We start from the raw sequence: 12,136 nt of genomic DNA, 5'->3' as shown, positions 1-12,136 counted from the left end.
TGTTACCCGTTACAAATTATCTTATCACAAAACTATCTGTTACCTACAATTTTAGTGCTTGCAGATAATACCTTAATGAAAACCGCTTGTCATTTCCTTCTGCTCATCGTTGGGTTCGACACTCTTACTTCGAAAGGACTACGATAGATCCCCTACACTTGTGGGTCATCAAGACTCTTTTCTGGTGCCGTTTCCGGGGAGTGAAGCGCCTTTGGTAAGTGGAACTTGGTAAGGAAACATTTATATTGTGTGCTGAAAATTACTGTCACTTGTTACTATGGAAACTAATCCTTTGAGGGGCTTGTTCTGGGTATCTTCATCCCGACCAGTAGAGAAAAGAGTTGCTCCTCAACCTACTGAACCTACTGAAAATGTTTACTTTGAAATTCCTTCGGGTATGGTAGAGAAACTGCTAGCTAATCCCTATGCAGGAGATGGAACATTGCATCCCGATTTACACCTTATCTATGTGGATGAAGTTTGCAGATTATTTAAGCTTGCAGGTATGCCCGATGATGTTATTAAGAAGAAGGTTTTCCCTTTATCTTTGAAGGGAGACGCATTGACATGGTATAGGCTATGTGATGATATGGGATCCTGGGACTATAAACGATTGAAATTGGAATTTCACCAAAAGTTTTATCCTATGCATCTTGTTTATCGTGATCGTAATTATATATATAATTTCTGGCCTCATGAAGGAGAAAGCATCGCTCAAGATTGGGGGAGGCTTAAGTCAATGTTATATTCACGCCCCAATCATGAGCTCTCAAGAGAAATGATTATTCAAAACTTTTATGCTCGGCTTTCTCTCAACAATCGCACCATGCTCGATACTTCTTGTGCTGGGTCTTTTATGATGAAGACTATTGAATTCCAATGGGATTTATTGTAAAGAACCAAACGCAACTCTGAAGATTGGGATTCCGACGATGGTAAGGAGTCAGGTATGACACCTAAGTTTGATTGTGTTAAATCTTTTATGGATACCGATGCTTTTCGTGGATTTAGCACTAAATATAGACTTGACTCTGAGATAGTAGCTTATTTTTGTGAATCATTCGCTACTCAAGTTGATCTCCCTAAGGAGAAGTGGTTTAAATATAATCCTCCCACTGAAGTAAAAGTAGTTGCACCTATTACAGTTGAAGAAAATACTATCACTTATAATGATCCTATTTTTCCTACCACTTTTATTGAGAAACCACCTTTCCCTGTTAGGATAAAGGATCATGCTAAAGCTTCAACTGTGGTTCGTAAGAGTAATTGAGGGAGTCCCGGATTAGGGGGTGTCCGGATAGCCGGACTACCATCATCGGCCGAACTATCATCGGCCGGACCATCATCATCGACCGGACTCCAAGACTATGAAGATACAAGATTGAAGACTTCGTCCCGTGTCCGGATGGGACTTTCCTTGGCGTGGAAGGCAAGCTTGGCGATATGGATATGTAGATCTCCTACCATTGTAACCGACTCTATGTAACCCTAGCCCTCTCCAGTGTCTATATAAACCGGATGGCTCTAGTCCGTAGAACAACAATCATTACAATCATACCATAGGCTAGCTTCTAGGGTTTAGCCTCCTTGATCTCGTGGTAGATCCACTCCTGTAAACATCTACAATATCAATATCAATCAAGCAGGACGTAGGGTTTTACCTCCATCAAGAGGGCCCGAACCTGGGTAAATCATCGTGTCCCTTGTCTCCTGTTACCATCCGCCTAGACGCACAGTTCGGGACCCCCTACCCGAGATCCGCCGGTTTTGACACCGACATTGGTGCTTTCATTGAGACTTCCTCTGTGCCGTCACCGATAGGAAGGATGCCTCCTCCCGTCTTCAAGGATGGTATTTTCTCCAAAGGAGCCTTGGCCGCCGGCCAGACTATCCGGCTAGGTGGTTTTCTTATGACCGCCTGTCCGGCCACCGCTTCGACAATGACCTCTCAAGTCGTCAAAAGCAATCTTCACGTCCGCTCGGAATTTGCCGAGCGGCTGGATCCAATAGAGCTCTCGTCCGTAAACGAGCTCTTGGATCGCATCGCTACCCTGGGAGTCGCTACAAACTACAATCAGATTGGGCTTAAAACTGACCTGAGAGAGATTAACTCTCCCCAGGTCACCCACCACGTTGCAGTGGTAGAGGAACAATGCGGCGACTCTTCTCCTGTATTGAAAATTAGTCAGGTCCGGGCTCCCGAACCCCTCATGTCGGATTCCCGCGGAGGGACGGACTTCGATCAAGCACTGAACTTAAAGTCAGGCATCAGACCAGACTCGTTGGACAACGTCCAGCAATGCAAGCTTCCAAATTTGGAAACTTCTCGGCCTTCGAGCCTTGAGATGGGTAGGGTTCCAGACTTGATTCCACCCACCCGCCCAGACATATGTGATCTATCTCTAATCCGGCAAGAGCCCGCTGAGACAGTACATCACTACTGGGCCAAATTCCTCCTAGTTATGGACAGGATAAAGGACTGTCGAGAGGAAAACGCAATCTCAATTTTTTGCAATAATTGCACGGACGAGGGAATCTTGAACACCGTCAGCCGTCGTGAAATTACACGCTTCGCCGACTTGGCGTCCATAGTATGAAAGTACTGTGCGATGGAGAGTTTCCGGACAACCGAAAATAAGTTTTGGGACAATCCGGCCCTGAATACAACCCTAGTCCGCAACAAAAGGGTGCATTACACTCAGGCACCAGATACAAAAACCAAAAAGCAAAAACCCCATAAAGGGCACGGAACCGTACTGGAGGGATGGCTTAGCGGACCCTGTAAAATTCACAGTACAGAAGGCGCCGTCCCAACACATAGCCTTCGAGCATGTTGGATATTACGGCAGGTGGCCAAAAGTGGAGAGGAGCTTCTAGCCCCGGAAAACCACTCTAACAACATCGGTACGGTATCAACAGTCTTCGAGACTTTCGCATCAAATAATATGCGGAAACGAACAATCCGCAGCCTCGCCGAAGTCTACCAAGTAGCAACAACCAATCCATGGAGCGACACAGCCATCACCTTCAACGCCAGCGACGAACCTAAATTCTGAACAGCCCGAGCTCCAGCCGCACTGGTACTTAGTCCAATAGTGGACGGCTTTCGACTTACAAAAGTCCTCATGGATGGCGGCAGCGGATTAAACCTCATCTACGAGGAAACCCTTCAAAAAATGGAAATAGACTGGAGCCGCATTGAGCGAAGCAGCACAACCTTTAGAGGAATAATCCCTAGCCGGGAGGCGCGCTGCACAGGAAAAATCACACTCGATGTGGTATTCGGCTCGCCGGACAATTACAGATCCGAAGCAGTCACGTTCCAAGTGGCCCCGTTCAACAGCGGATATCACGCTATATTAGGACGAGAGGCATTCACAATTTTTCAAGCCGTACCCCATTACGGGTACATGAAGCTCAAAATGCCTGGGCCCGGCGGAATAATCACTCTCGTTAGTGATCCGGACATAGCACTCCGCGCCGAAAACAAGACAGCCGCATTAGCCTTAGAGGCACTATCCGAAGCCCTAGGGGCAGAGGAACTCATCGCGCTGCGCTCTACGGTGAATAGGGACGATGTGATACTCGATAATTGATCCAAGTCCACCTCCTTTAAACCAGCAGATGAAATAGTAAAATTCCAGGTTCACCCAACGGACCCGACAAAGATGGCCTCCATCGGGGCACAATTGAACCCTGATGTAGACGCCGCACTGCGAGAATTCCTTCGGGAAAATTGGGACATTTTTGCCTGGCACCCCTCGGATATGCCCGGAATCCCACGCAGATTGGCAGAACACAGCCTAAACATCCTAAAAGGATTCAAGCCAGTCAAACAGGCTCTTCGACGATTTTCCGAACCCAAAAGACAGGCAATGGGAGAAGAGCTAGCCAAACTATTGGAAGCCGGATTCATCAGAGACATCAAACATCCGGATTGGCTAGCAAACCTGGTAATGGTACCAAAGAAGGACAAATCCTGGCGCCTATGTGTCGATTTCAAAGACCTAAATAAAGCCTACCCAAAGGATCCCTTCCCCCTCCCCCGCATCGACCAAATCATCGATGCCACTGCAGGGCACGACTCATTATGCTTCCTGGACGCATAATCCGGCTATCATCAAATCAAGATGGCAGAAGCGGATCAAGCCTCAACGGCATTCATCACTCCATATGGACCATTCTGCTTCAATACGATGCCCTTCGGACTTAAAAACGCCGGCGCAACATATCAGCGCATAATTCAGACATGTCTGGCTACCCAGATCGGCAAAACAGTAGAGGCATACGTAGACGACGTAGTCGTCAAAACTAAACACGTCGAAACTCTAGTAGACGACTTGAGGCTCACATTCGACAACCTCAGAGCATATGACATCAAGCTGAATCCGGAAAAATGCGTTTTCGGCGTACCAGCTGGAAAGCTGCTGGGCTTCATAGTATCCAGTAGAGGAATTGAAGCAAACCCAGCCAAGATCCGAGCTCTGTCACAGCTAGATATCCCAAAAGACCTCAAGCAAATACAAAAATTGACTGGATGCGTGGCGGCTCTAAGCCGCTTTATCTCCCGTCTAGGAGAAAAGGCATTGCCCCTCTATCGCCTCCTTAGGCGCACCGAACACTTCGAGTGGACGGATGCTGCCACCGCCGGACTCGAAGAAATAAAGGCCATATTGGCAACAAATCCGGTCCTGGCTGCGCCCAACCTGGGCAAACCAATGTTGTTATACATTGCAGCAACGCATCAAGTTGTAAGCGCGGTACTCATCGTCGAACGAGAGACAGAAGGGCATAAATTCCCTCTTCAAAAACCAGTATACTACGTATCCACTGTGTTAACCCCCTGCAAGTCCCGTTACCCGCACTATCAGAAGATAGCATACGCGGTGTTCATGGCATCCCGGAAGCTCCGACACTACTTTCAAGAGTGTTCAATAACAGTGGCCTCTGAAGTACCACTTAACGACATTATAAACAACCGCGACGCGACAGGCAGGATTGCAAAATGGGCCATTGAGCTCTTACCATTTGATATAACTTACAAACCTCGGCGAGCTATAAAGTCACAAGTTTTGGCTGACTTTGTCGCTGAATGGACCGAAGCCGAACTCCCTAAAGAGTACGGCGCATACTCCAATTGGATTATGCACTTCAACGGCTCTAAAATGTTAGCCGGATTGGGGGCTGGTGTCGTATTGACGTCCCCGACCGGAGACACAGTCCAATACATACTTCAGATAATGTACACGGACTCCAACAACGCAGCCGAATACGAGGCCCTTTTACATGGTCTCCGGATGGCAATCTCCATGGGCATTCAACGCCTAGAGGTGCGCGAGGATTCAAACCTCGCAATATCCCAAATAAACGGAGACTTTGACGCCAAAGATCCGAAAATGGCAGCATACCGCAACGCTGTCCTAAAAATGTCAGCCCGGTTTGAAGGACTTGAATTCCATCACGTAGCCCAGGATAATAACCAAGCAGCCGACGTACTCGCACGCATCGGCGCAAAACGCGACGCTGTCCCTCCTAACATCTTCCTGGAACGGCTCTTCAAGCCATCCATACTATGGGAAGAGGAGTCCGGAAATAACAAACCGGAACAAGCCGCACCAACCGGCGATTCAGCCGATGACATAACACCTTCAGCCCACGACATAATGGCAGTAATTGCCCCGTGGACAGAACCATTCCTCGCCTACTTGCTTAGGCAGGAGCTTCCCGAAGACCAAAATGAGGCCCGCTGCATTGTCCGGCGATCTAAAGCCTACAAGGTCTATGAGGGAGAACTTTATAAGAAAAGCACAACCGGAGTCCTTCAAAGGTGTATCTCCGAAGAGGAAGGGCGAAACCTCCTGGCTGAAATTCATGCCGGACTAGGCGGACACCACGCCGCAGCTCGGGCCCTTGTAGGAAAGGCATTCCGTACAGGAGTTTATTGGCCGACGGCCCGAGCAGATGCTCAGGACTTAGTCCAAAGATGCGTTGGTTGTCAGCTCTTTGCTAATCAGAGCCATATGCCACCCACCGCCCTCAAAACTATACCCATTACCTGGCCGTTCGCGGTCTGGGGGCTTGACATGGTTGGACCACTTAAAGGGGGAACCCACAAGCAAAGGTACCTATTGGTCATGGTGGATAAATTCACCAAATGGATAGAGGCCAAGCCAGTTAAAACGGCAGAGTCCGGACCAGTGATAGACTTTATATCCGGGGTAGTACACCGTTATGGTGTCCCCCACAGCATCATCACCGATAACGACACGAACTTCACGGCCGATGAGGTTAAATCATGGTGCAAAAATATGGGCATCAAGCTCGATTACGCTTCAGTCTATCATCCTCAAACCAACGGTCAAGTGAAACGAGCAAATGGTCTAATAATGAGCGGCATCAAACCCAGACTAGTGCGGTCCCTTACGAAATCTGACACGCACTGGGTAGAGGAGCTCGACTCCGTACTCTGGGGGCTGCGGACAACGCCTAACCGTACTACCGGATTCACACCATTTTTATGGTATACGGCGCAGAAGCAGTTTTGCCCTGCGACATAATTCATGACTCACCTCGAGTGCGCATGTACGAAGAAAGAGAAGCCGAGTTGGATCGGCAGGACAGCTTGGACGCATTGGAGGAAGAACGCGACATCGCCAAGGCTCGTTCCGCATTCTATCAGCAGCAGGCTCGAAGATACCAAGGCAGAGAAGTACGGGCCAAGACTTACAATGTTGGCGAACTGGTTCTACGCCTGCTGGACAAGAAAAAGGACAAGCTCAAGCCCAAATGGGAAGGCCCCTTCATCATCGATCAAGTCTTGACCGGCGGAGTGTACCGTCTACGAAATGCATCGGATAACCGACTCGAGCCGAACCCATGGAATGTAGCCCGCCTCCGAAGATTCTATGCCTAGCGCCGGACCAAGAGTTCGTCCCTTTCCCCCCGTCCAATTTTTTTTTACTTCAGCTGCCTTTTGTTTATCTTTTTCTTCTCAACCCTATTCATCCAAGCCTTAAAGGGCCTACTTGCGCAACGTTCGCGCGCAATTGATGTGCTATCCGCACTCTTTATACCTGGGGGCTTCTTTACCAGAAGCTTAATTATAAGGGCTTCATGCCCAGCACATGTGTCAAGCCTCCACATGTACCTTTTATTCACCATTATATGCATCGATATGACTTAAGTTTTGGCCAAGTTGAGTTGCCTGGCTCCTGTGCTTACCCCTACGTTCCCGATTGTTCAGCTAGGAGGTAAAGGGAGCACCTCTTCGATTGTTACTGCCGGGTCAGCCGGATGTGTACCTCAGACTGGGTGAAGCCGAAAGCTAGCGTTCTTAAGGGAATATTCGGTCGGTGACTTAAAAGATGATCTTTTATCCACTTATTTATCTGCCCCCAGATGTTTTTCTGCTTTTTTCGCAGTCCGGACATGCACTTTAGGGCATGCCACACCCAGAGGAAAGGAACCCTTAACGGAACTATTCTCCCTGGAAGATGTTTCTTACTACCCATGTAATATAACATAACTAGTTGGGCACTTGTCTGATAAAGCACTAATGACCCCTACGCCTGGTCTCCATGCATACCCCGGTTGTCTCATAACCGAGAAGGTATTCGGACACACTCCGGACTCTAGGGTCCCGAGGTCGAAGCGAAAAGGTCGGCAAAGACAAACGATCTACAATCCGGCTAGAAGGCATTTTATATGTCATTTTATAATACATTGTCACATCGACTGATTGTATTCTTCCTCAATCCCGTCTAACAGGTTGTCTAATTTACAGTCCTGTTGGGAAAATTTAGCGGTCAGCTCTACTTGGCCGTATACTAAACTCACAGGGATCTCCTTCCCATTGGGCCCCACAGGTCCGACTTTGACCATGTGGTTGGGATCCGCCTTCTTGTATCGCGTCTTTACCATGGCCCAGGCCTCCCTGGCACCTTGGCGGCAGGCCGAAATCTTCCATAAATGGAAGCGCTGCCGCACTCCCTGAAGCTTCTCCGCGAGCTCCCCAAGACCCTCGGGTAAGGAGAAGGCTGGCTATAAAGCCTGGACGGCGCCGCTCATTGCCTGCCGAACTCGTTCGATCAGTTACAACAATTCGGGAAGTTGATCACCCGTTGATACGGGCATCTCCTCCGCAGGGCGACCTGTGAGCATACCTGCAGACATATTCCGTCAAATTGACTTCCTCGCCGAACTCTTCTTTTCAAAGGAGTTCGCTCAAGCACTTACTATAGATGCCGCGACGAAGCCGCTGATTCTCCTTAACGGAGCCCGACAGCTCGGCCCGAACGCCTTTCAGCTCTTCTCCAAGCTGGGCATGGGCATCCTAGAGTTTGTTCCTTTCATGCTGCACCTTATGCAGCACCCTCTCGCTGGCCTTTAGTTGGCGCAAAAGTTCTTGCATGTCCGGATCTTGTCCAGCAGAACCTGCAACGTCATCTTTTAGACTTGCACAAAGGCCAAACGCTACTTATCTTTCTAAAATAATGCATTACCAGGAGAGGTCCCTGTGTTTCCTCCTGCGCCAGAGAGTGCGGCCTCAAGTTGGGCCTTGCACTCTTGCAGCTCCCGAGACAGTTGGGTATTCTTCTCGGTAAGATCCTACGTTTCATATGATCCTTAAATCAGTTAATATAACTACTTTAAGTCTCGGGGGCTACTGGCATATACAACTATTAAATTCTCTTACCAGTATGTCTTTTACATACTGCTCCGTGGCTCTGGTAAAACCATCTTGAGCAGCACGAAGGTGCGCGTCCCCCGCGTTAAAGGCATTCAACGCCTCGGGGGAGAAGCACGCGTCACGAAATACTGTCCGGCGGCGCCTGTGATTCAGGGCACTCTCCACCTCAGACTTGGTGGCGGACAGTCTGTCGGCATCCTCCGTCGAAGGAATGTCCGGCTCGCGCCTTGCGCTCGCCTCCCCCTCCAGACCAGGTGCTGGAGCCTGGCTGGTAGAGGTTGGATTGGCAACCTCCACGCCCGCAGTCCGGCGGACGCTTTTTTCCCTACAAAAGTCATGAGCACTCAAACGCTTCCTAGGAACGTTGCTCTAAATAATGAATTGTGAGCTACACCTTTGCGGCGACGTTTCAGTCCGCGCCGCGCTCCTCTTCCGCCTACTGGTCCGGACTGGCCTTTGTTGGCCAGCCGCCGCGGGCTCGGCTTCTCGCCCTAGGGGCGCCTCCTGTACAGCGCCATCGTATACGGTGGTCAGAAATAAGCAAGGAAGGAATGACGGTGTCAGGACTTCAGTCGCAATCAGCTGGGAAGCCGGATATAGTCCGGGATAGTCGGCCGTGATGGCGACTAAAGCATTGTCCATGCTGAGCTGATGGAACACCCCGTTGATTAGCTCCACCATTATGTCCGAATCCTCTTCGGAGGCCAGATCCCGGGATCTCTCTGGATCCTCGGGTTGCGGAGCTGGACTTAGCATGTCCTCCACGATCCGGCGCAGCTCCTGCGTCGGAAGAAGAACACAATATAAGAAACTTAAGTTTCAAAAAGCATGGGTCGGGCACGCAGAGTGTTCGCTTACCCAAGGCCGGGGATTATTCATGGAGAACCCATTTAACGGGTTCGTCCGAAGGAAATCCTCCTTCTCCCTCTTATACAGGCCGGACAGGATCGTCACCAGATCTTCGACCGAATCTGGCCCTTTGCGGCCATGACGGGTGGCATCGTCCTCCCCGTTGAAATCCCACATGGGGTGGCCCCTGTATTGTAGTGGCTGCACCCCCCGCATAATGCATGTCGCCATGACTCCAATCATGGTCAACCCGGCATGGGCCAGTAACCTTATTCGGCCCATCAAATAATGGACGCTCTTGTCTTCCTCCAGTTGGGGGCTCCGCAGATGCCAACTAAGGCGTTTCTTCAGAGGAGCATTGCTGAACTTCGGGAGGCCGATCCGAACAGGGTCCGGCAGCGGAGCGTCTTCTATATAAAACCATTCCGAACGCCAGTCTTCGGACGCCTTCTTAGGGGTTCCGGATGGATATCCGGTCCCGGCAATGCGCCATATTTCGGCGCCGCCCACTTGATATATGGACCCCTCGTGAGAACGGGGTACAAGGCAGAACAACCTCTTCCACAGCGCGAAATGGGGCTCGACGCCCAGGAATAGCTCGCAAAGAGCTACGTAACCCGCAATATGCAGGATTGAGGTGGGCGTGAGGTGATGAAGCTGGAGTCCGTAGAACTCCAGGAGCCCGCGAAGGAATGGATGTACAGGAAATCCGAGCCCCCTTATCAGATGGGGGACAAAGCATACCCGCTCCCCTTTGTTGGGATTTGGGGTAACCTCCGCTTGCTTCCCACCTTTGTAGGTGGCCAGCCCGGCTCGAACCGGAACCATGAATGCTGGAGGGAGATATCCCCCCGCTTGGAGCTTCACCAGCTCGTTGTGCAGAACAGAGCATCTCCTCCAATCTCCTGGCGAAGGGCTGGGAGCGTGAGAAGAGGAGCCGCGTTGACGGTCCATGATGGAATGGATTCTTGGTCGAAAGCGCTCCGATGAGTATTTGCGGGAGGAAGATGGTGATTTGGATCTGGATTCTTGCCTCCCTTATAGGCAGATTATTCGCACAACTAGGGGGTAAAACATAAAAGACACCCTGGCTTTTCACATTCGCGCGACGCGTGGAAGAAGGCCATTATTGGGCGTGAAAGCCAAGACGCGCAACATTGATGAGGAAGCCGGACACTGTTCGGCAGGTACGTAGAACTTGAAGGAGAACCCGCCTTGCAACACCGAAGACTACACACATGCTGGACTTATCGTCATTGAAGCCTGGTTCGGGGGCTACTGAGGGAGTCCCAGATTAGGGGGTGTCCGGATAGCCGGACTACCATCATCGGCCGAACTATCATCGACCGGACTATCATCATCGACCGGACTCCAAGACTATGAAGATACAAGATTGAAGACTTCGTCCCATGTCTGGATGGGACTTTCCTTGGCGTGGAAGGCAAGCTTGGCGATACGGATATGTAGATCTCCTACCATTGTAACCGACTCTATGTAACCCTAGCCCTCTCCAGTGTCTATATAAACCGGATGGCTCTAGTCCGTAGAACAACAATCATTACAATCATACCATAGGCTAGCTTCTAGGGTTTAGCCTGCTTGATCTCGTGGTAGATCCACTCTTGTAAACATCTACAATATCAATACCAATCAAGCAGGACGTAGGGTTTTACCTCCATCAAGAGGGCCCGAACCTGGGTAAAACATCGTGTCCCTTGTCTCCTGTTACCATCCGCCTAGATGCACAGTTCGGAACCCCCTACCCGAGATCCGCCGGTTTTGACACCGACAGTAATACTAGAACATATACACCTCCTGAGCAAATTAAAGTTGAACCTAGTATTGCTATAGTTAAAGATCTCTTGGCTGATAATATTGATGGGCATGTTATTTATTTCTGTGATCAAGATGCTAGAATTGCTAGACCCGATGCTAAGAAACATAGACCTATTGTAGGCATGCCTGTTATTTCTGTTAAAATAGGAGATCATTGTTATCATGGTTTATGTGATATGAGTGCTAGTGCTAGTGCAATACCTCATTCCTTATATGAAGAAATTATGCATGATATTGCACCCGCTAAAATAGAAGATATTGATGTTACAATTAAGCTTGCCAATAGAGATACTATTTCACCAATTGGGATTGTTGGAGATGTTGAAGTCTTGTGTGGGAAAGTTAAATATCCTGCTAATTTTCTTGTTCTTGGTTCCCCACAAGATAACTTTTGTCCCATTATATTTGGTAGACCCTTCTTGAATACTGTTAATGCTAAGATTGATCTTGAAATGGATGTTGTTACAATTGGCTTGGGTGATATGAAACATGAGTTTAATTTTGCTAAATTTCGTAGGCAATCCCATGATAAAGAATTGCCTAGTAAGGATGAAATTATTGGTCTTGCTTCTATTGTCGTGCCTCCTACTGATCCGTTAGAACAATATTTGCTAGGCCATGAAAATTATATGTTCATGAATGAAAGAAGGGAGATAGATGAAGTATTCTTTAAACAGAATCCTATTCTGAAACACAACTTGCCTGTTGAAATCCTAGGGGATCCCCCTCCACCCAAGGGTGATCCCGTGTTTGAGCTTAAAC

The sequence above is a fragment of the Triticum dicoccoides genome, chromosome 5B (assembly GCF_002162155.2).
Source record: "Triticum dicoccoides isolate Atlit2015 ecotype Zavitan chromosome 5B, WEW_v2.0, whole genome shotgun sequence".
Classification (NCBI taxonomy): Eukaryota; Viridiplantae; Streptophyta; class Magnoliopsida; order Poales; family Poaceae; genus Triticum; species Triticum dicoccoides.
The sequence above is the reverse complement of the archived record's forward strand: the minus strand, read 5'-3'. Positions refer to the sequence as shown.